Source organism: Oncorhynchus tshawytscha, linkage group LG02, assembly GCF_018296145.1.
Source record: "Oncorhynchus tshawytscha isolate Ot180627B linkage group LG02, Otsh_v2.0, whole genome shotgun sequence".
NCBI classification, from domain to species: Eukaryota; Metazoa; Chordata; class Actinopteri; order Salmoniformes; family Salmonidae; genus Oncorhynchus; species Oncorhynchus tshawytscha.
This window is the reverse complement of record NC_056430.1, coordinates 32,366,631-32,388,910: the sequence shown is the minus strand read 5'-3', so window position 1 is coordinate 32,388,910 and position 22,280 is coordinate 32,366,631. Positions and strand designations below refer to the sequence as shown.

The 22,280-nt window shown below is 41.2% G+C and overlaps 1 protein-coding gene across 4 annotated transcripts in view; it reads right to left on the bottom strand.

Moving 5' to 3' along the window:
- Positions 1-22,280, bottom strand: part of LOC112217738 (AMP deaminase 2-like) — a 106,145-nt gene that overhangs the window by 25,327 nt on the left and 58,538 nt on the right. Inside the window, exon 1 of one of the 4 annotated variants that reach the window (XM_042296829.1) lies at positions 14,727-15,099. The exons of the other annotated variants lie outside the window; for them this stretch is intronic. The gene's annotated coding sequence lies outside the window, so the exon portion shown is untranslated. Of the gene's footprint in view, positions 1-14,726; positions 15,100-22,280 lie in introns of those variants that run through there. 4 annotated transcript variants of the gene reach the window in all.

The following is a 22,280-nucleotide window of genomic DNA, read 5'->3' as shown; positions in this document are numbered from 1 at the left end:
GACTGTCCATTCATGTCAGTATCATCACCACCACACTACAGTCATATGTGCTCTGTAATACACAGTATTATTGAATAAGGCTAAACACAAACAGTACCATTCCTCCATGTATCATATTAATACAACGGGCTCATTCAGTAGTGCTAAGCATGGCCACTATGTCATCATCAGCACAGCCAGATTCACCCTATGCACATTACATTTATTCAATGATAATAAACTATATTCTATCAAAATACTAGTATCATCATGATGTTCTCTCCAATGGATTTCCCACAGTGAAGCATAGCTGTGGCCTACTGACGCTACAAGTGTGATTCAGAAGATAGAGAGTGAGATTTTTAATTCGAGAAGAATGGATTCACTTTTTCAATGCTAGTTAGGCATACTATAGTTATCACATTTCACATTGGATTTATTAAATACAAAAAGGTAAGACGTGTTTTTAATTCTGGTGCCGTTCTGCACACACAAGCTTGTCAGCTAGCTAGCTTCCCTGGTCCAACGTTAAGCCAACTCTGACGTTCAAAGACATTCAAAGTTTATCCATAGAAACCGCTCCTCCGCAGGTATAATTCTATGGGACTATTTCAGATAATACATGTCATCACATGCATCTCATCACAGAACTAGGCCTACTGGGAGACTAAAGCAAAGCAACCCACTGACATCTACAGGAACTGAAAGCCTTCAACTATGCTGCTAGACTTCTGGGGTAAAGCAACATGTCTAAGTAGGCAGATTTAGAAAGGACTGCAGTGGTTGATGGTACTACCACCTCAGCACACTTGATTGTACTACGTCCCCTAAACGGGATTTGGTATTATATTTGTAATTTATGGGACTTTATTTATTATATTTTATATCAGAGGGGAAACGCAACACTTCACAACACCACAGGCAGACAGGCCCATTGTAAGTGTTTACTGTAGGCTCTCTCATACGAACAACACTAGGTCGGCAGTGCATTCGGAAAGTATTCAGACCCCTTTAGTTTTTCCATATTTTGCTACGTTATAGCCTTATTCTTTTTTTAAAGTTTAAGTTTTATTAAGTTTTCTTGTTTTTCAATCAACCAACAAAACACATTCCACATTCACAGATGTGACAGGCTTAAAAAAATAAGTTAAAATATATAATAATACATTTTTTAAAAATACAGTTAAAATAAAAGATTAAGAAAAATAATAAAAGTTGTTTTATTGTTGTTATAGCCTTATTCTAAAATAGATGTTAAAAAAAATGCCCTCATCAATCTGCACACAGTACCCCATACTGACAAAGTTAAAACTATTTTTAATACATTTAATACATGTATTAAATACAAAAGACGGAAATATAAAATGTACATAGGTATTCTTTCCTGCAGATCCTCTCAAGCTCTGTCAGGTTTAATGGGGAGCGTTGCTGCACAGATATTTTCAGGTCTCTCCAGAGATGTTTGATCGGTTCAAGTCCGGGCTCTGGCTGGGCCACTCAAGGACATTCAGAGACTTGTCCCGAAGCCATTCCTACTTTATCTTGGACGTTGTCCGGAGCGCTCTGGACCAGGTTTTCATCAAGGATCTCTCTGTACTTTGCTCTGTTAATCTTTCCCTCGATCCTGATTAGTCTCCCAGTCCCTGCCGCTGAAAAACATCCCCACCACATGACGCTGCCAACACCATCCTTCACTGTAGGGATAGTGCAATGTTTCCTCCAGACGTGACGCTTGCCATTCAGGCCAAATAATTACATATTGGTTTCATCAGACCAGATAATCTTGTTTCTCATGGTCAGAGAGTCCTTTAGGTGCCTTTTGGCAAACTCCGAGCGGGCTGTCATGTGCCTTTAACTGAGGAGTGGCTTCCATCAGGCCACTCTACCATGAAAGCCTGATTGGTAGAGTGCTGCAGAGATGGTTGACCTACTGGAAGGTTCTTCCATCTCCAAAGAGAAACTCTGGAGCGCTGTCAGAGTGACCATTGGATTCTTGGTCACATCCGTGACCAAGGCCCTTCTCCCCCGATTGCTCAGTTTGGCCAGCCGGCCAGCTCTGGGAAGAGTCTTGATGGTTCCAAACCTCTTCCATTAAAGAATTATGGAGGCCACTGTGTTCTTTGGGATCTTCAATGCTGCAGACAATTTTTGGTACCCTTCCCCAGATCTGTGCCTCTACACAATCCTGTCTCAGAGCTCTACGGACAATTCCTTCGACCTCATGGCTTAGTTGCTGCTCTGACATGCACTGTCAACTGTGGGACCTCATTTAGAAAGGTGTGAGCCGCAGGTGGACTCAAGTTGTAGAACCATCTCAAGGATGATCAACGGAAACAGGATGCACATAAGCTAAATTTCGAGTCTCATAGCAAAGGGTCTGAATACTTATGTAAATAAGGTATATATACAGTTGAAGTCGGAAGTTTACATACACTTAGGTTGGAGTCATTAAAACTTGTTTTTCAACAACTCCACAAATTTCTTGTTAACAAACTAGTTTTGGAACGTCGGTTAGGACATCTACTTTGTGCATGACAAGTAACTTTTTCCAACAATTGTTTACAGACAGATTATTTCACTTATAATTCACTGTATCACAATTCCAGTGAGTCAGAAGTTTACATACACTATGTTGACTGTGCCTTTAACCAGCTTGGAAAATTCCAGAAAATCATGCCATGGCTTTAGAAGCTTCTGATAGGCTAATTGACATCATTTGAGTCAATTGGAGGTGTACCTGTGGATGTATTTCAAGGCCTACCTTCAAACTCAGTGCCTCTTTGCTTGACTTCATGAGAAAATCCAAATAAATCAGCCAAGACCTCAGAAAAAAATCTCAACTTATTTTCGCTTCGTCATTATGGGGTATTGCGTGTAGATTGGGATTTTTATTTTATTTTATCCATTTTAGAATAAGGCTGTTGTCACGACTCCCGCCGAAGGTGGCTCCCCTGCCTGTTCGGGCGGCGCTCGGCGGTCGTCGTCGCCGGTCTACTAGCCGCCACCGATCCCTTTTCCCTTGTCTGTTGGTTAAGTCTTATTAGTTGCACCTGTTTCTTTTGTGTTTCTTGATTTCTGGTCTATTTAAGCCTGTTAGGCCCGCTTAGGTTTGTGGGTGATTATTTTGTGTTCGCTGTCGGTTGTGGATGTATTTTTTCTCCGGATCGTTTTTGCCCTGTGTGTTTGGCGTGACCCTTTTTTGTGCCAGAGAAATAAATAATCTATTATTGAACCCTCTGCTCTCTGCGCCTGACTCCTACCTTCCACTCTTAGTAACTCGTGATAGCTATAATGTAACAAAATGTGGAAAAAGTCAAGGGGTCTGAATACATTCCGAATGCACTGTACATCACTGGGGTGGTGGGCTACTACAAAGTAATGGTGTAATAAAACTAGTGCAGACTGCAGACACAGTGGCCCAGAGGATAGGAGTTGTGTGTTCTAAATCAGGGTCACCCATATTACAACACTATACAGCAGCTTAAAGCCTAGTTAGTGGTTGTTCTGGATAAGAACAGAGAGGGGCTAGTTTTAAAGGAGCTATAGTGATCTCAGAAAGCAGAAAAATAGACTACTGTGCTTCATGCAAACTACGATATAGTCCTAGTAAAAAGTATGATGCACAGAATAAACAGTGATATGACTGTAAATTCAGATACCCTCATCTAATTCATTCACAACGCAAGAGGATTTTATTTTATTAGGATCTCTTTTAGTCCTCATTTGGACTAATCTTCCAAATGTCCTTAAACATTAAAATCCAATTTATAATACAAATCACATATAACACTGTTACACACAACAGGCATAATACACTGACATATTGACCAGATAAATACTTTAACAATCTGAAATGATAGTTTACTTCCTTCATCTGCCATAGTCCTGCACAACTTCCAATTTTTTATATTTAAAAGGTTCTAAAGTATTGATTGAATGTATATATTGAAAGGTTTCTGGTTTGCTCAGAAAAATGATTCTATTTCTTTATTGCTCTGAATCAAAATGTTATTTTGCCTATTTCTCTTTTCTGCTGGGATAACACAGATGGTGAACAATCTATTCCTACTATTGACTGGATGTCTGTCTCTTACCAACTGAATACTGATGTGAATGGAGTTAAGCCGTTTTAAATGGTGTACATTGTGAAATAAAATAAGCATATTTTTTCAATTGTCTTTGAATGATGAATGATGACCAACTAAGAGCAGTGTGCATGACTACAACATAATAATCACATCACCTTAAAACAATCATTGCTGCTTTGTTCTGTGCAATCTGCAGCCTCCTAATTTCCCTTGCTGATGCATGTCCCCAGACCACAGAACAGTATTTCCCCTGACTCTCAATTAATGCTTTCCCAGTAAATATTTAGCTATCCTTCTGATCATGCATGCATTTAATTTTTTTTTTTTTTTTTTTTTTTTTTTTTACATAGATGAGTTATTTGAAATGACCATGATAAACAATTGTCTAGGTGTAACCCCAAGTAGTTTGGTTTCTGCCACTTCCTCAATTTGTACTCCCCCCCATACTTAATTGCATCCCCATGCTGTGTTGGCCTTTTCCTGGTGGAACAGACCAACATAACCTTGATTTTCTTGGCGTTCAAAACAAGTTTGTTCCTGAAAACCCACTCCCTGATATTTCCCAGATCTACTTATAGAGTTTGCTGTAACTGTTGATATTCCACAGTTTAAAGCATGAGTGAAAGAAAACGACCAATTGATATACAGTTGAAGTCGGAAGTTTTTCACAATTCCTGACATTTAATCTGAGTAAATATTCCCTGTCTTAGGTCAGTTAGGATCACCACTTTATTTTAAAAATGTGAAATGTCAGAATAATAGTAGAGAGAAAGATTTATTTAAGATTTAATTTCTTTCATCACATTCCCAGTGGGTCAGAAGTTTACATACACTCAATTAATATTTGGCAGCATTGCCTTTAAATTGTTTAACTCGGGTCAAACATTTTGAGTAGCCTTCCACAAGCTTCCCACAATAAGTTGGGTGAATTTTGGCCCATTCCTCCTGACAGAGCTGGTGTAACTGAGTCAGGTTTGTAAGCCTCTTTGCTCGCACACACTTTTCAGTTCTGCCCACAAATCTTCTATATGATTGAGGTCAGGGCTGTGTGATGGCCACTTCAATACCTTGACTTTGTTGTCCTTAAGCCATTTTGCACAACTTTGGAAGTATGTTTGGGGTCATTGTCCATTTGGAAGACCCATTTGTGACCAAGCTTTAACTTTCTGACTCATGACTTAAGATGTTGCTTCAACATATCCACATAATTTTCCTCCCTCATGACGCCATCTATTTTATGAAGTGCACCAGTCCCTCCTGCAGCAAAGCACCCCCACAACATGATGCCACCCCCGTACTTCACAGTTGGGATGGTATTCTTCGGATTGCAAGCCTCCCCCTTTTTCCTCCAAACATAACGATGGTCATTATGGCCAAACAGTTCTATTTCTGTTTCATCAGACCAGAGGACATTTTTCCAAAAAATATGATCTTTGTCCCCATTGTGCAGTTGCAAACAGTAGTCTTGCTTTTTTATGGCGCTTTTGGAGCAGTGGCTTCTTCCTTGCTGAGCGGCCTTTCAGGTTATGTCGATATAGGACTCGTTTTACTGTGGATATAGATACCTTTGTACCTGTTTCCTCCAGCATCTTCTCAAGGTCCTTTGCTGTTGTTCTAGGATTGATTTGCACTTTTCGCACCAAAGCACTTTCATCTCATTCATTTCCAGTTCTCTGCTGCCCATGACTGGAACGAATTGCAAAAATCTCTGAAGCTGGAGACTCACATCTCCCTCACTAGCTTTAAGCACCAGCTGTCAGAGCAGCTTACAGATCACTGCACCTGTACATAGCCCATCTATCTACCTACCTCATCCCCATACTGGTATTTATTTATTTTGCTCCTTTGCACCCCAGTATCTCTACCTGCACATTCATCTTCTGCCGATCTACCATTCCAGTGTTTAATTGCTATATTGTAATTACTTCGCCACCATGGCCTATTTATTTCCTTAAACTTACCTCATTTGCACTCACTGTATATAGACCTTTTATTTTATTCTACTGTATTATTGACTGTATGTTTTGTTTATTCCATGTGTAACTCCGGGTTGTTGTATGTGTCGAATTGATACGCTTTATCTTGGCCAGGTCGCAGTTGCAAATGAGAACTTGTTCTCAACTAGCCTAACTGGTTAAATAAAGAAAAGAAAATCTCCAGGAGACAGAACGCGTCTCCTTCCTGAGCAGCATGATGGCTGCGTGGTCCCATGGTGTTTATACTTGCGTATCATTGTTTGTACAGATAAACGTGGTACCTTCAGGCGTTTGGAAATTGCTCCCAAGGATGAACCAGACTTGTGGAGGTCTACAATTTTCCGAGGTCTTGGCTGATTTATTTAGATTTTCCCATAATGTGAAGCCAAGAGGCACTGAGTTTGAAGGTAGGTCTTGAAATACATCCACAGGTACACCTCCAAATGACTCAAATGATATCAATTAGCCTATCGGAAGCTTCTAAAGCCATGACATTTCCTGGAATATTCCAAGCTGTTTAAAAGGCACAGTCAACTTAGTGTATGTCAACTTCTGACCCACTGGAATTGTGATACAGTGAATTATAAGTGAAATAATCTGTCTGTAAACAATTGTTTGAAAAATTACTTGTGTCATGCACAAAGCAGATGTCCTAACAGACTTGCCAAAACTATAGTTTGTTACCAAGAAATTTGTAGAGAGGTTGAAAAACAAGTTTTAATGACTCCAACCCATGCTTCCATACATTTGGAAATTTTCCCTTTTCCAGTGACCAATTAAATATGTATTTCAGAGGAGCTGCAATCTGGGGAGCAGCATAGTGAAGTAAAAAATTGTCCATTAGCTCATAACATTTAGATTTGCCATTGGGTAATGACTTCAATAGGTTTAACACCTCTACTGACACCAGTTTATTTTGCTCATAATATAATCATCAATCCATTGGACAATTAGCTTGTTTGGAAGAATGGGTGTTTACATGATCTCTCAGTAAAATACTTTTCTTCGTAAAAAAAAGGCAATATCAGCTGGTTTTGTTATTGTTCTCCCATCAACCTCCACACTAGATGGGCATGATGAGATAGATGTACCAAGATAGATGTACACTATTCCATAAATTTATTGAATCATTGTTACAATCAATAAAAGCATTTTTGTAAAATAATTTTCTTCTTACGATTTGATTTAACTGCATAATTACATAGTGTTCTATAATTCTGTTAATCAATTTCTAGTTCATATTTGGCTGCTAAGACTTTTGACATATTTCTTTGAGAAAATGCCTCACCCAGTTCATCATCAATCCATGGTGATGGACAAGCCCCACCTGTACTCTTTCTTGCTGGGGCATGATGGTCCATTACCCCAGTGAGTAAATCAATAAAACATTCTGTAGCGTGATTTAAATCATCCTCTAGATAAATCAGCTCCCAGGGTACAACAGCCAAATAATTTTGAAACTGCTTATGATTAAATGTTTTAAAATGTCTCTTGACCACAATCCTTGGGGGTTTCTTTGTAACCTTAGTGTTCATGGTTATGGTCACAATACTATGGTCTGTCCAGCCCACTAGCATTGATCTGGCTTTTAAGCATTACAATGGTATATTACAGGAGATCAGATCAATGCACGTACAGTGCCTTGCAAAAGTATTCATCTCCCTTGGCGTTTTTCCTATTTTGTTGCATTACAACCTGCCATTTAAATGGATTTTTATTTGGATTTCATGTAATGGACATACACTAAAAAGTCAAAATTGGTGAAGTGGAAATTACTTGTTTCAAAAAATTATACTAAATAAAAAACGGAAAAGTGGTGTGTGCAAATCTATTCACCCCCCCTGCTATGAAGCCCCTAAATAAGATCTGGTGCAACCAATTACCTTCAGAAGTCACATAATTAGTTAAATAAATCCAGCTGTGTGCAATCTAAGTGTCACATGATCTGTCACATGATCTCAGTATGTATATACATATATATATATACACACACACACACACACCTCTTCTGAAAGGCCCTAGAGTCTGCAACACCACTAAGCAAGGGGCACCACCAAGCAAGTGGCACTATAAAGGCCAAGGAGCTCTCCAAACAGGTTACAAAAAAATATCTGAAACTTTGAACGTCCCACGGAGCACCACTAAATCCTTATTAAAAAATGGAAAGAATATGGCACCACAGCAAACCTGCCAAGAGAGGGCCGACCACCAAAACTCATGGACCAGGCAAAGAGGGCATTTAATCAGAGAGGCAACAAAGAGACCAAAGATAACACTGAAGGAGCTGCAAAGCTCCACCGCGGCTATTGGAGTATCTGACCATAGGACCACTTGAAGACGTACACTCCACAGAGCTGGGCTTTACAGAAGAGTGTCCAGAAAAAAATAAGCAAACATGTTTGGTGTTCACCAAAAGGCATACGAGAGACTCCCCAAACATATGGAAGAAGGTACTCTGGTCAGATGAGACTAAAATTGAGCTTTTTGGCCATCAAGGAAAACGCTATGTCTGGCGCAAACCCAACACCTCTCATCACCCCAAGAACACCATCCCCACAGTGAAGCATGGTGGTGGCAGCATCATCCTGTGGAGATGTTTTTCCATTGGCAGGGACTGGGACACTGGTCAGAATTGAAGGAATGAATGATTGCGCGAAATACAGGGAAATTCTTCAGGTAAACCTGTTTCAGTCTTCCAGAGATTTGAGACTGGGACGGAGGTTCAGCAGGACAATGACCCTAAGCATACTGCTAAAGCAAAACTCGAGTGGTTAAGGGGAAACATTTAAATGTCTTTGAATGACCTAGTCAAAGCCCAGACCTCAATCCAATTGAGAATCTGTGGTATGACTTAAAGATTGCTGTACACCAGCAGAACCCATCCAACTTAAAGGAGCTGGAGAAGTTTTGCCTTGAAGAATGGGCAAAGATCCCAGTGGCTAGATGTGCCAAGCTTATAGAGACATACCCAAAGAGACTTGCAGCTGTAATTGCTGCAAAAGGTGGCTCTACAAAGTATTGATTTTGAGGGGGTGAATAGTTATGCAAGCTCAAGTTCAGTTTTTTTTGTCTTATTTCGAGTTTGTTTCACAATAAAAACAATATTTTTCATCTTCAAAGTGGTAGGCATGCTGTGTAAATCAAATGATCCAACCCCCCCAAAAATGTATTTTAATTCCAGGTTGTAAGGTAACAAAATAGGAAAAATGTCAAGCGAGGTGAATACTTTCGCAAACCACTGTATCCGAACGGTGACCGAACTTAGTTGATGATCTACTAGTGTCCTTAACCATTTGTTTCAAACCACAGCTCTCGGCATATCTCATTAATTTAGTTCTACTTGAATTATTATGATCCTTCCAATTTATATTAAAATCACCCAAGATAAATAGATCTCTTGTTACTATCTGTGGCCTGGTCAAACCCTGTGCATAAGTCATCCAGATAGGACACCTTAGAACTAGGAGGTATATACACATATCCTACCAATATGGGTGCCTGGAGAGGCAGATGTACTTGAGCCCATAGTGCCTCTACTTGACATACAGTTGAAGTCAGACATGTAAATACACTTAAGTTGGAGTCAGTAAAACTCATTTTTCAACCACTCCACACATTTCTTGTAAACAAACTATAGCTTTGGCAAGTCGGTAACAACATTTACTTTGTGCATGTCATTTTTACAGCAATTGTTTATAGACAGATTATTTCACTTATAATTCACTGTATCACAATACCAGCGGGTCAGCAGTTTACATACACTAAGTTGACTGTGCTTTTAATCTGCTTGGAAAATTCCAGAAAATTATGTCATGGCATTAGAAGCTTCCGATAGGCTAATTGACATAATTTGAGTCAATTGGAGGTTTACCTGTGGATGTATTTCAAGGTGTACCTTTTCAAGGTGTACCTTGAAATACACATTTCCAAATGCCTGAAGGTACCATGCTCATCTGTACAAACAATACAGACCTAACAAGCAAATATACACACCATGGAACCGCGCAGCCGTCATACCGCTCAGGAAGGAGACACATTCTGTCTCCTAGAGATGAACGCACTTCGGTGGGAAAAGTGCAAATCAATCCCAGAACAACAGCAAAGGACCTTGTGAAGATGCTGGAATAAACCAGTACAAAGGTATCTATATCCACAGTAAAACGAGTCCTATATCGACATAACCTGAAGGCTACTCAGCAAGGAAGAAGCTTCTGCTCCAAACCACCATAAAAAAGCCAGACTACTGTTTGCAACTGCACATGGGGACAAAGATCGTACTTTTTGGAGAAATGTCCTCTGGTCTGATGAAACAGAAATCAAACTGTTTGGCCATAATGACCATTGTTATGTTTGGAGGAAAAAGGGGGAGGCTTGCAAGCCAAAGAACACCATCCCAACCGTGAAGCACATGGTGGCAGCATCATGTTGTGGTGGTGCTTTGCTGCAGGAGGGTCTGGTGCACTACATAAAATAGATGGCATCGTGAGGGAGGAAAATTATGTGGATATACAGTGGGGCAAAAAGGTATTTAGTCAGCCACCAATTGTGCAAGTTCTCCCACTTAAAAAGATGAGAAAGGCCTGTAATTTTCATCATAGGTACACTTCAACTATGACAGACAAAATTAGAAAAAAATCCAGAAAATCACATTGTAGGATTTTTAATGAATTTATTTGCAAATTATGGTGGAAAATAAGTATTTGGTCACCTACAAACAAGCAAGATTTCTGGCTCTCACAGACCTGTAACTTCTTCTTTAAGAGGCTCCTCTGTCCTCCACTCGTTACCTGTATTAATGGCACCTGTTTGAACTTGTTATCAGTATAAAAGACACCTGTCCACAAACAGTCACACTCCAAACTCCACTATGGCCAAGATCAAAGAGCTGTCAAAGGACAGCAGAAACAAAATTGTAGACCTGCACCAGGCTGGGAAGACTGAATCTGCAATAGGTAAGCAGCTTGGTTTGAAGAAATCAACTGTGGGAGCAATTATTAGGAAATGGAAGATGTACAAGACCACTGATAATCTCCCTCGATCTGGTGCTCCACGCAAGATCTCACCCCATGGGGTCAAAATGATCACAAGAACGGTGAGCAAAAATCCCAGAACCACACTGGGGGACCTAGTGAATGACCTGCAGAGAGCTGGGACCAAAGTAACAAAGCCTACCATCAGTAACACACTACGCCGCCAGGGACTCAAATCCTGCAGTGCCAAACTTATCCCCCTGCTTAAGCCAGTACGTGTCCAGGCCCATCTGAAGTTTGCTTGAGAGCATTTGGATGATCCAGAAGAAGATTGGGAGAATGTCATATGGTCAGATGAAAAAAATATATAACTTTTTGGTAAAAACTCAACTCGTCGTGTTTGGAGGACAAAGAATGCTGAGTTGCATCCAAAGAACACCATACCTACTGTGAAGCATGGCGTTGAAACATCATAAATCGGTCGACGTCTAGTTGAGTCTCTGACATAATCTTCCTGTCCGGGTTGGCGCCCCGCTCGGGGTCGTGCCGTGGGGGAAATCTTTGTCTCAGGGTAGTAAGTTGGTGGTTGAAGATATCCCTCTAGTGGTGTGGGGGCTGTGCTTTGGCAAAGTGGGTGGGGTTATATCCTGCCTGGTTGGCCCTGTTCAGGGAAATAGTCGGACAGGGCCACAGTGTCCCAAGACCCCTCCTGTCTCAGCCTCCAGTAATTATGCTGCAATAGTTTAATGTGTCGGGAGGCTAGGGTCAGTTTGTTATATCTGGAGCATTTCTCCTGTCTTATCCGGTGTCCTGGGTGAATTTAAGTATGCTCTATCTAATTCTCTCTCTCGCTTCTCTCGGTGGACCTGAGCCCTAGGACCATGCGTCAGGACTACCTGGCTTGATGACTCCTTGCTGTCTCCAGTCCACCTGGTCGTGCTGCTGCTCCAGATTCAACTGTTCTGCTTGCGGCTATGGAACCCTGACCTGTTCAACGGATGTGCTACCTTGTCCCGGACATGCAGTTTTCGACTCTCTCTCTCTCTCTCTCTCTCTCTCTACCGCACCTGCTGTCTCTAACTCTGAATGCTATGAAAAGCCAACTGACTCCTGAGGTTGCAACTTCTACAACCACTGTGATTATTATTATTTGACCCTGCTGGTCATCTATGAATGTTTGAACATCTTGGCCATTTAAAGTTATAATCTCCACCCAGCACAGCCAGAAGAGGACTGGCCACCCCTCAGAGCTTGGTTCCTCTCTAGGTTTCTTCCAAGGTTCCTGCCTTTCTAGGGAGTTTTTCCTAGCCACCATGCTTCTACATCTGCCTTGCTTGCTGTTTGGGGTTTTAGGCTGGCTTTCTGTATAGCACTTCGTGACATCGGCTGATGTAAAAGGGCTTTATAAATACATTTGATTGATGTCAATGAAGCGTCGTGAAACAGTGTTGTTTGATGGAGGCATTGTCTGTATAGTTTTTGGGGCTTTTTCCCCCAGCATTGCGCCAGCCATATCTGCGGTAGCAGGAAGAATGAAGTCCTCCACAATAGTATAGGGCTTGCCTGTCCTAGCCACTCGGTAGCTCACCATATAAGACTCTTCTAGCCCCTTCGTATTAATGGTATCTGTTGCTTTTAAACGTGTCTTACTACTCGTAAGTCGTCTTAATTCTCGCTCAAAAAACTCCTGTGGCTTATTTTTCAAATTGGCATGTTTAGTTTCTAAATGTACTGTATGTGCAAGAGTGAAGGTTTCATCAAGTTGTGAGATAGTACTTTTGCACATGTAACACACTGTGGCTGAGGAAAGGCACAACTCCCAATATAAGTGAACCCCAAATCAATGTAGTTCTCATTATATTTGCGCCTCTTTGATGGTCCAAAGTCCCTGTCTGTTGTTCGGTGCTTTCACGGGTAAGGGCAGTAGCTCATCGGCAGCACCAGATTCACAACTGTCAGTGTCCATGCTAGCTGGACTAACAATAAATGTATAATTACTGATGCTAGCATTGGATGTGCTCGTGGAAGCAGAACAACTTGTGTCGTCGACAGGTGCAGGTATAGTACTGCTGGAAGTAGCAGTATTACCAGTAGAACTGGTAAGTGTTTCTATGGACGCGGGCCTTACTTTTTTTTAACCATTTATCAATTTTCGAGCAAACAGAATGAGCAGCAGCTACGTTTGGCTACATACGGATCGTTGGTGGAATTCCCGCGAGAGAGTAACGGTTAATGTGATTGGATGTTAATTATTTGACTAGGCTGTATTTGACATTGCGCTGTTATTTCGCTGCCACATTGAAAGTCACTGAGCTCAAACCTCCAATGTTTGTCTATGGATATTGCTTGGCTGTTTGCTCAGTTTTATACACTTGTCAGCAACGGGTGTGGCTGAAATAGCCAAATCCACTAATTTGAAAGAGAGTACACATACTTTTGTATATATAGTGCATATTATCTCAGCTGGAAAACAAAACATGGCAATCTGATTCGCACCAAAGTCACCAGAATTCCTCAAGCTTTCCTGCTACAGTATGGACTATTTTCTACAGCGTTAGGAAAGACCCTGAAGGCTGTTCAGGTAAAAAGGACCAGTGATGAATGCCTGAGTTAGCCACCATTGGCCCTCTCACGTTTCTGCACATGCCACCAACATGTCCTCTCTTTATGTATTTTTTCTTCATTGGATAGGATATAGAGAGGTATAGAGACGAAAAGTGTGCTGAAAGACCAATGGGCTGGATTCAAACCCGTGCAAGGAAGACAATCATAACTAGGAAGATTGTGGTAAACAAACATCAAATGTTTTGTCATTTACATTTCTTGCTATTCAAGTTTAGGGCTACATCGCTAGCCATAGGCTGTGACATCACACACACTGAGTTTGAACTGCCTGTAAAAGTGAACGTTTTAAACTGTGCTGAATTGTCACGCCCTGACCTTAGAGATCCTTATTTATTCTCTATGTTTGGTTAGGTCAGGATGTTACTCGGGTGGGAAAATCTGTGTTTTCTATTTCTTTGTTGTTTTTTTCGACTGTGGTTCCCAATCAGAGGCAGCTGTCTATCGTTGTCTCTGATTGGGGATCATATATAAGTTGTGATTTTCCATTTGGGTTTTGTGGGGTGTTATTTTCTGTTTAGTGTCTGTGCCTGAAGGAACTGTTCGCTTTCGTTTTCGAATTTGTTATTTTTGTTTAAGTGTTTCTTGAAAGTAAATATAATGAACACTTTCCACGCTGTGCTTTGGTCCACTCTTCCTTCCACCAACGACGAGCGTTACATGAATGGAGGACTTTTGAAAGGTCATTGCAACTTTACTCACGTCAAAGAATATCAGCTGTCATCACACACAGGCAAAATTCTCTCTTAGGAGATCTACCCCCTCACCAAAACACATACAGCCCTGTGGAGTCACACACAGCGTCACCCCAGTCGAGAGACTGAGACCGGCAATACTAGCGATAGACCGGCCGGGCAGTTTCCTGCTCTATCGACTGATGGTGCCTCCATGTGTGTTGTGTTTTCAATGTGTATGTGTGTATATCCCGCTCCTGTCTCAGAAGTAGTGGAGCAAGGTACAATATAGAAACTGACTCCAACACACAACTAGCACACTAACAACATGGCCATGTTATCCACTAAGGATAACATAGCTGGCTACATCATCACTCTGAGGGAACATGAACACAAGACTGGTTGCGGTTACAGTACCTCACGGTCGTGGTGGAGGTGCGTGTGGTGGGCTTGCGTGAGCTCCTGTGGGATGCTGGGACATGCCACCAGGCCCGGGACAGGACGGCCGCTGCTCCCTCCCCCGCCGACACAGAAGACGTGGAGAGAGAGTGATGACAGAGAGCGACAGAGTGCCCTCACCCTCACATATGCTGCAGCAGCGGGATTCACTGTGTCTTCTCTCGCTCTCTGATCCTCTTATCACGGTCTCTTTTTCCCACTCGGTCACGTTTTGCACTGAGTATGTTTTTCCTCTGCTTCCCCCCCTCTCTGTGTCTGTGCTGCTTCCTGGATTAGGCCGGTTTTCTGTACACGAACAGCACAAGCTTCAGGCTCCAGGATTTAAATACCTCCGACACTGGTCTGGATCGTACCACGTGGCGTAAAGGGGTGGGAGACGGGCTGCACCACTTCATTGTGCTGTAAAATGGAGAAGGATGGGTTTCTCTCACCACTCCTTCTCTCCTCCTCTTCAGTTTATCTCCCTCCCCATACTCATCACAGCATTACCGCATGCTGTGTGTTCATATGTAGCCTAAATTATATGAACGTAGTTTGTTTTTTTGTGTTCTTTACATTCATGAGTATTTGGTTTAGTCTGCATGAATAGAAAGTAGCCTATAGTGCCAGAATGTGTACATAGCTTATATTTAAGATTCTGCAAATGTGAACAGTGAACACCTTTTAGAATTTCTATATACAGTACCAGTCAAAAGTTTGGACACACCTACTAATTCAAGGGTTTTCTTTATTTTTTACTATTTTCTACATTGCAGAATAATAGTAAAGATATCTACACTATATCTACATTGTTTGACATGTTTTTATGAACTTTACGGATACAATTTAGATTTGTTAGCACACATGGAATACATGGAATAATGTGGTAACCAAAAAAGTGTTAACCAAATCAAAATATGTTTTATATTTGAGATTCGTCAAAGTAGCTACCCTTTGCCTTGATGACAGCTTTTTTTCCTTCTGAATGCGTCTGAGCCAATTAGATGTGCTGTGACAAGGTAGAGGCGGTATACAGAAGATAGCCCTCTTTGGTAAAAAAACATATTATGGCAAGAACAGCTGAAATAAGCAAAGAGAAAAGACAGACCATCATTACTTTAAGACATGAAGGTCAGTCAATATGGAACATTTGAAGAACTTTGAAAGTTTCTTCAAGTGCAGTCGCAAAAACCATCAAGCGCTATGATGAAACTGGCTCTCACAACGACTACCACAAGAAAGGAAGACCCAGAGTTACCTCTGCTGCAGAGGATAAGTTCATTAGAGTTAAATGCACCTCAGATTGCAGCCCAAATAAATGCTTCAATAAATTAGTTCAAGTAACAGACACATCTCAACATCAACTGTTCAGAGGAGACTGCGTGAATCAGGACTTCATGGTCGAATTGCTGAAAAGAAACCACTACTAAAGGACACCAATAAGATGAAGAGCCTTGCTCGGGCCATGAAACACGGACAATGGACATTAGACCGGTGGAAATCTATCCTTTGGTCTGATGAGTCCAAATGTCTGAGTCCGCCGTGTCTTTCTGAGACGCAGAGTAAGTGAACAGATTATCTCTGCATATGTGGTTCCCACCGTGAAGCATGGAGGAGGAGGAGGTGTGATGGTGACACTGTCAATGATGTATTTAGAATTCAAGGCACACTTAACCAGCATGGCTACCAAAGCATTCTGCAGCGATATGCCATCCCACCTGGTTTGTGTTTAGTGGGACTATCATTTATTTAAATCAGGATAATGATCCAAAACACAACTCCAGGGTGTGTAAGGGCTATTTGACCAAGGAGAGTGATGCATCAGATGACCTGGCCTCTACAATCACCTGACCTCAACCCAAATGAGATGGTTTGGGATGAGTTGGACCGCAGAGTGAAGGAAAAGCAGCCAACAACTGCTCAGCATAGGTGGGAACTCAAAAGGCAAAGGGTGGCTACTTAGAAGAATCTAAAATCTAATATATATATTGAGTTGTTTAACATATTTTTGGTTACTACATGATTCCATATGTGGTATTTCATAGTTTTGATGTTGTCACTATTATTCTACAATGTCAAAAATAGTACAAATAAAGAAAAACCCTTGAATGAGTAGGTGTGTCCAAAACTTTGACTGGTACTGTAGCTTACTCTACACAGTGGTCTACAGTATATATGATGGGATAGGAGTGAGTACACTAGTACACCAGTATGTAACCTGTCATCCATGACAGCAGACAGCCCTCTGCTCTAATGCAGCCTGTAAGGAGCCAGGCAGGCCAGCAGGCAGGGGGAAGTGGGTATTTCTTGCTTCCTTCCTCACATGACTGCTGTTAAAGGGAAGCCTGTTTCAGGCTGGGTCATCCCTCCCTAGAACACTGCTGGAACTCTGTAGGAGTCTTTCTATTCTCACCCCTTTATTATCTGACCTGTCTTTAGGCAAGGCTAAGAGTATAAGCATGTAGTGAATCTTGTTATAATGAGAAGCTAAGGACTAAGTGACGGGAGTGAAAATGACAACAGAGGGAAATTCCACTCATAGCAGAGAAGGAAGACACAAGGTCACACACACACCAGGGATTCTATTTAACGGCTTTTGGCCGATTAAAAAATGAAAAGCCGATAAATAAAACTGTAGCAGGCCAAAATCTGATCGCAAAAGAATGCTTTTTATTCATTGATGGAAATACCAGTCGATGTAAATATATCTGACTGTCATGCTAATCGGTCCATAGGTTAATTGGCTGAATTTAGTGAAATTAAAATGGCCTGTGTGTATTTTCATTAGTCATCATGTATCTTATTTATCCAACACAACTATCACACGCGCACAGCATACATAGACAATTTTGATCAGGAGTTCTCCTGCAGCTCCTCAGCTGGTTGCTGCTGGAGTAAAACGTGCTTTTATAAGCCCATTCATAAGGATTCGAAATGCAATCGCATGTTAACTATTTTGGTGCACGATTGAAAAGAGCTGCTATTTTTTTTTCTTCTCAACTGGTAATTGAAGCTCACTTCCTATTCCCTATTCAAGTGCAGGCAACAGGCTATCAGTGTGTCACCCATCACTTTACAATGTGAGCATGAGGCAGTATCCATTCTGAAAACATCCATTTTGAAACCGATAATAGTTGTTGCATCTTTAGATTCCCTTCTTTCTAAGTTTCTACCAGAGATTTTCATCTCTGCCACATATGGAACCACTATCAGGTGCGCTGTTTTGAATGGTGTTTTCCCAGGTATTGCATTTTGGCAAATGTTTGAAAATGAAGTTTTATTGGCTGCTTCATTACATGAGTTACATGATCTGTTAAGATGCATTATCACAATCTAAATGTGATTCCTGTCATTCTGAGCACCGTGGGTGGGCCTCCTAATGCACGTGTGTCAAGCTCATTCCAAAGAGGGCCGAGTGTCTGCAGGTTTTTGCTCCTCCCTTGTACTTGATTGATGAATTAAGGTCACTAATTAGTAAGGAACTCCCCCACACCTGGTTGTCTAGGGCTTAATTGAATAGAAAACCTGCAGACACTATGCCCTCCAGGGAATGAGTTTGACCCCCCTGCCCTACACACACACACAATCCCCACAGATAAGCATATAGACCTAAGCAGAGAGACACAGGCACAGACCAGACAAACAACACGTCTAGACAAGGGTCTGGGGTTCCGGACAGTTCCTGTTTTTTGTGCAAAACCTGCAAGTATAAATACATATAATTGCACAAAAGTTGAGCTAACCTACAATAACTGGCTTGAGTCATGTTCTGTCCTGCCAGAACCCAAACTCTTACTGTTTCCTCCAGGTCTATGTCACACTGACACACACTGAAGCACTGAATCATGTCGTCGTAAAACGACATCCCTAAAAGGCAGTGATGGGCCTTTCCAAGTGAAATCATAGCATTACAAGGTACTGTTTTTTCAGTTCTTATGGGGGTAACACAGGTAGGGTGACCCTAATCTGGCTTGTGTTCTGTAATGCAATATAAATCTGATTACTGGGAGATTGGTTTCACACAGGTTGCTAAGTCAACCGATTACTCAATTTTATTAAATTACTCTTGATACAAGAGAAAAACATTGTCTGAGAAACCCATTTTAAGAGCTATGACACACTACGAGATAGGACATTGAGGGCTTGATGATTGTCATCTGTGTGAAGATCTGACAAAGTTGACAATACTAGAAATTGTCCTTTTTCTAAACTAAAACAGGATTCTTCACCCAACCCCTTCACAACCCTCCACTGAAATCCCTACTCCAGAATGCACCAGATGTGCAAAGTGTGAAAAGGAAAGCTGACCTAGATATGCCTTTCCTCAAACTTTCAGACACACACACACACACACACACACAGTACTGGTCTTCCAAACTTTCCTATGACGTACATCCTCGGCACGTGACATTGGGAGCCCACAGGATACGGGGATACAATACGCCCCTCTCGCTGTGTGGTTAGAGGGCGTAGCTTGTGATGCAATAGAGCTGGGCCAACAAAACCACATCTCCATAAATCCTTGTTAATTATTGGTGCAGAAAATGCGCCATAGCAGAAGGAAACACAGTATTTATGCAAAAAGAGAGTAAGCACTAGCAAGCAAAGCATCCCATCTCATCCCACTGAAAATAAACATGGTCAAAGAAAGTAGCTTCATGATGGTTGAGTGATAGGGCAGGCCTTTAGTGGCTGGATTTCATGAAGATAGTATACACAGGGCATGTTAGTTGTTAGTTTTACTGTCACTGTTGACAATAGGCCTACATAATGTCACATTACTGAGAGTAATAACTCAAAAGAGAGCGGCAGAGACAAGGAACAGAGTACAAAGAGAGAATAAGCAAAAATAACAGTGAGGAGGATAGCAAAGGCAATATCATTAAGAAAAATGGAAAGAGAGTGAGTGAAATGAAAGAAAGGAAGAGTGAGACACAGAGGAGAAAACCTCCTGCTCTGGGGCTTGTTCACTTATTGATGAGCCAATCAGTATGGACAGGGGGGATGGGGGCTTGCGCAACAAAGGAATGACGGAGGGCTTGCCTGACAGAAAATCTTCACTTCTGTCCTACACATGAAATATTGAAATGACTCCTTGCCAAGGTGTGCCTGTCAAGATCCTTCAGCTTTTTCGAAGACAGGATTTCAAAACATTTAATAGTAGCATCCAACTGTGGGCTCCCGAGTGGCAGGAGTGGTCTATGACACTGCATCTCAGTGCAAGAGGCATCATAAAATATATAAAACTGTATAGGCTACTATGGTCTTATGTTACTCCCAATGCTTCTATGATCAAACCTGAAATTAAAGCAAGTCGTGAGTAGGGCTGTGGCGATCATGACATTTTGACAGCCAGTTATTGTCATGCAAAAGATTGTCAGTCTCACAATAATTGACTGCAATTTACATGAACACGTTTAGCATCTCCAGGCCTCCACATATACAAGCCGCTGATGCGCACCTTTGAAACATCTACATTTTTTAAAAGTCTAAATTAATTGAATATACAACATCACAATAAATCCATTATTTATTTTAGGTCAGGTCTAGATGGCAGCTGGGTATGTGCAATGCAAAGTGTTGGACTGATCCAATGAACCATTGCATTTATGTTCAACATTTTGTATCAAGACTACCCAAAAGTGCCTAATTGGTTTATTAATAACTTGTCAAGTTCATAACTGTGCATTCCCCTCAAACAATAGCATTGTATTATTTTACTGTAATAGCTACTGTAAATTGGGCAGAGCAGTTAGATTAACAAAAATTTAAGCTTTCTGCCAATATCAGATATGTCTATGTCCTAGGAAATGTTCTGTTACTTACAACCTCATGCTAATCGCATTAGCCTATGTTAGCTCAACCGTCCCGTAGGGGACCAACCAATCCTGTAGAGTTAACTGCCTTGTTCAGGGGCAGAACGACAGATTTTTTTTGCCTTGTCAGCTCGGGGATTACGATCCAGCAACCCTTCAGTTACTGGCCCAACGCTCTAACCACTAGGCTACCTGCCACCCCACATGCTGTTCATGTGATCATATTTGTGACTCGTTTCAGGAAACTAGGCATATGTCATGCGTCACTACTTCACAGGAGAGGTATTTGTACATTAAAAAAAATTTGCATCAAAATTTGTTTTTTTGGCAGAAATGACTTCTGGAACATGTGAACTTTCATGTGCCTTAGCATACACGTTTGTTATTGTCTGTAAATACAACACAAATTGTTAAATTACAAGCCTAGTTGGTTTAGCCTCAGAAAAAGACAGCAACATTTCCACTAGACATGTTTGGCTGAAATAATGGATGGGCTGGACATGCCGAGAGAGGAGTTTGGATTGATCCGCCATATAGACGGCTTCTGACTATTTGAGCTGGTCAGTCTGTGTTGGTAATCAATTCGAATGCAGTTTTTTTTATGTATCGTGTAGTGGAGCTGCATAAGTGTTACTCTCCACTTTCTGGAGGATAGAGTTTTGAAATCAGTGGAATTAGAGTATGATAGCTAAAGAGATGGAGAAAACATCTGTCTCTGGATTACATCTTTAAACTAAGGACAACCGTGGCATGGCATCTGTAACAGGGAGATGCGTCCATCAAGCATGATGACGTATAAACATAAGATAGTCTAGCTAGCTACATTTTCAGATATTACACATTTCTAATTTTGAAAGAAAGTGGTTTCATTTCAAGCTAAAGTGTATCGTTAGCTAGCTAGCTAACATTAGCTGGCTGGCTCCCTGGATAACGTTACGTGTATGACGTTATTATTCGTATCCCAGTGCCGTTTGCATTGCTAGTTAGAGCCTAATGTTAGCTAGCTAACATTGAATCTGGTTGGTTAGCTCCCAGCAGATTCATGCAGGGTAGTAACGACATGATTTGGTACTATGTTCATTGTTGTTTAACTAGCTAACGTTAGCTGGCTGGCTCTTTAACTAACGTTACCTGACGTGGGTGACCTTACACGTTGTTTACCTAGCTAGGTTAATTGTTTATCTATCTAGCTAGCTACATGTCTTAAGCTAGTGTACAACACCCGTTGAATATGGTGGTGTCAGTAAACATCGGCAAAAAAGTGCAATGAAATTGTTGCCAGCAGAGCTGTAAGGCAGTTTTCATGTTATCCAAAGGTAAGCAAATCATCGGCCAGAGTGTCAAGTGTGCGCTCAAAACGAGATGGGTGGGGCTAAAGCTTAAGAGGTTGTGAATGATGCTGAATGGGTGTAGACAAAGAGGAGCTCTTCACTAGATAGCAAAACATTCAAAGGCTATTTTCTCAATAATTGAGTTTACAAGTTCATCAACTACCAAATCAGAATTTACTTTCCCATTGTTCCTCAAAAATGCAGTGTATAATATACCATTTTGTAGATCTAATTCTCTACATCTATCCAATGTAAAAAACACAATGTCAAATTTTGCTACATAAGTCCAAATCCAGGTGGCGCGTCACCAATGCTTCATAGAGTTCAAGTCACAGATGCATCAACTGTTCAGAGAAGACTGCGTGAATCAGGCCTTCATGGTTGAA